We start from the raw sequence: 3,319 nt of genomic DNA, 5'->3' as shown, positions 1-3,319 counted from the left end.
ACTAAAAGGCGACCTTCGCGATCGTAAAACTACTTCCACGTTCGCGCATACGGCTCGTTTACTTGCGCGGAAAAGCATTTACCATAAGTTATTACGTTATTCCGGCCTTCGACTTCTCGCGGCTGGCCCGCGTCGATGGTAGGTGCACTGTTGTGTTCTCTCTTACCGGAGACCTGTTTCTATACATTTTTCTTCTCTCTTTCTGACTTTTCTTCTCCCCTTCTTCTCCTCCCTTCTTCTTCGCGCTTCTTTTTCATTTTTTTTCTTTTTCTTTTCCTTTTTATGTTTTTTCTTATTTATATATATTTTTTTCTTTCTTTTTTTTTATTATTTATTATTTTATTTTCCTCGCACTAGAACCTTGTCGTGAATTATTTATGAGAAATGCTGCTGCTGCTGGTGTTGTTGCTGCTGCTGTTGCTGTTGTTGTTGCTGCTGCTGTTACCGCTACTGCTGTTGCTGCTGCTGCTGCTGCTGCTGCTGCTGCCGCTCCTGCTGCTTCTTCGTCGTTACGATTACGGATTTTAAAGGGAACCATACTCGTTAGGAACGAACGAACGACCGTCGTGTTAATGCGAAAGTGAAAACTCTATTCACACCACGTTTACACTGTTTTCCTTCGACTACGCTCTTCGACGTCGTACACCCTACCTCCCTTCGTTTCTAACAGCCCTTTATTCTTCTTCCTCTTCTTCTTTTTTTCTTGCTTTTTTTCTTTCTTCCTTTTTTTTCACGCTCTGCCCGCAGCACTGCTACTCCCGTGTCTCTCGGCGTCCGGTCTGACAAATCGTCGCGCTAGACACGACGATACCCTGATGAATTATAGTAATGGCGTGACAGCCTACAAATATTGAATCTAATTATGGTAATGCGACGGTAATCTATTTGCATTGCTGAATAACGAAGACACAGGTGGTATGGAAAGATCCTACCCTGGTGGACTCGTGTGAGTGACCTACGGATAAGAAAAAAAAAGAAAGAGAGTCAATAGTATTGAGAATAAGAAGTGTGGCGGAGTTGGTGTGGTCGAGGCTTTAAGGAGGCCGAACGAGTAAGACAAGAATGGAAAGAAAAAAAAGAAAAGAAGAAACCGATCGTCCAACGACTTTTCCTTATCTCTCTCTTTCTCTCTATCTTACAACGATTTGTGATATATTATTCGAGACGTTGTCCAATCGATTCGGGAAAAACGATTCTCCAGGAAATACTCGTGCGATCATTTTATTAGCAAAGAAATGTCAATAAAAGTGTCCGATCGGAGCAAAAAAAAAAAAAAGAACCAGACTCTGGTCGAACGATAGTTCTTCAAAGTTCAACAGCGAGACGAAAGTAGATAAAAGTACCGAAAAAGAAAAAAGGAGGGTGGGAGGGTGGTAAAAGGGAGGAGAGGACACGTCGATTTTATCTTTATGCAGCAATTCCTGCGCATATATATATATATATATATGAATCGTGCCGAGCACGTGGCACGTGTTTTTGTTTTTGTTTTTGTTTCTCTCTTTCGTATCGTATCGTATCGTATCGTATCGTATCGTATCGTTTTGCTTTTCTCGTTCCTCTTCCTTTTCTTCTTATTTTCTTTTTTCCCTTTTTTTGCACTCGTGCAAAAGAAGGAGCGCGAACTATAATATACGGTCATTTAATTCGATCATGTGTCGCACGGATTGGCGTTGACTCGAATTCGTGCCGTCACGCTCTCGTAGGAAACTCTTAACACGGCGCTTGTGGGTTGGCCTTAAGAGAGACCTACGAATGCTCTTTTCTCTCTCTCTCTCTCTCTCTCTATCTCTATCTCACGCGATACAAGCACTAGACCGTGCATTCCAAACATCAAAACTTACCAACATCGAAAGATGATGTCGACGTCGATGGAATCCGTCATTTTGTTTTTCTTTTTTTTTTTTCTTCTTCTTCTCCTCTTGTTTTTATTCGTTCGCACGGCACGTGCTCAATTTCTGCGCTAACATGCACGCACGTACGCACGCACGCACGCACACATATACCCAGCGTTCGGCTACCCGCGGGACCCTTTGATAAAACGTATGCAGATTAAAACATTTTATTTGAATGATAATATAACACTTGTTGATGCAAGCGCGTTGGCCTAGGTTAGCATAATAAACATTATGTAGATCTCCGCGGATGCGCCGAGTCGAGCCGACGAGACTATCCGTTCCGGCCTCGTATTACGCGAGCGTGTTAACGCGTTCCTACTCATCGTCCTTCTCTTCTCTTATTCATCCCCACTCTATTTCACCCTTCTACTTGCTCCTTTTCTCTTTCACTCATCTCTCTTTCTTTTTCTTTCTTTCTCTCTCTCTCTCTCTTTCTTTCTTTCTATCTATCTCCATTTATCTATTTCTCTTCGTATATATACACATGTATCTATCTATCTATCTATATATATATATATATATATATATATATATATATATATATATATATAGATACTCGTACGTTCTCTTTACGCTTCATCCTTCCTCTCTTCGACTAGACGTTCATTCATTAAAAACCAGAACCACGTGCATTCTTAATTTTATCGACGTTCCGATCGACTTCCCTCAACATACGGTATCTATATACATAAGGTAAAATACCATTTAGAATCTGACATTTCTCTCGTTGGCGCCAACCTCGACTTCTCTCTCTCTCTCTCTCTCTCTCTCATTCATTCACTCGTTTTCTCTTTGTCCCTATAGTAGATTAACAAAAAAAAAATAGAAAGGAACGATAACATCGTAGACTTTTTTACTTCTTTCGTTTTTCTTTCTTTTCTTTTTCTTTTTCAATCGAATCGAACGATTTAATTCTTACCGATTTAGATACTCACCGTGAAACGAATGTAATTGTTGGAAATAGCGCGAATGGGAAAGCCGAAGCGCATTTATTTCCTAATATATTATCGAACCCTATCGTAAGATAATTCGGTACGAGCGATTCTAATGGAGAGTCTTGTTATAGATAGGAAACTCGAGACGCATTCGTTTCTATCTACGATCGGGAGTACAAATCACAGAAGCGAGAGAGAGAGAGAGAGAGAAAGAGAGAGAAGTAAAATGCAAAGTAAGCTTTCTGCCGAGCGATCGAGGAACGTCGATTCGATTCGAAAAACGGTGTCGTCGAAGGGAATTGCTTCCTCTCTCTTTCTCTCTCGATGAGAAAATCTGTAAGATTGTTTCGAGTTATATAGAAGATAAAGAGAGAGAGAGAGAGAGAGAGAGAGAGAAGTTTGGTATGCACTTTCTCGTTTCGATGCTTATCGTCCTTACACGCGTCTTTCCCACCTACCGAATGGACAATAAAATCAAACTTTACGCAC

The sequence above is a fragment of the Vespula pensylvanica genome, chromosome 25 (assembly GCF_014466175.1).
Source record: "Vespula pensylvanica isolate Volc-1 chromosome 25, ASM1446617v1, whole genome shotgun sequence".
In the NCBI taxonomy this organism is placed as follows: Eukaryota; Metazoa; Arthropoda; class Insecta; order Hymenoptera; family Vespidae; genus Vespula; species Vespula pensylvanica.
Note: the sequence above shows the minus strand (reverse complement) of the source record.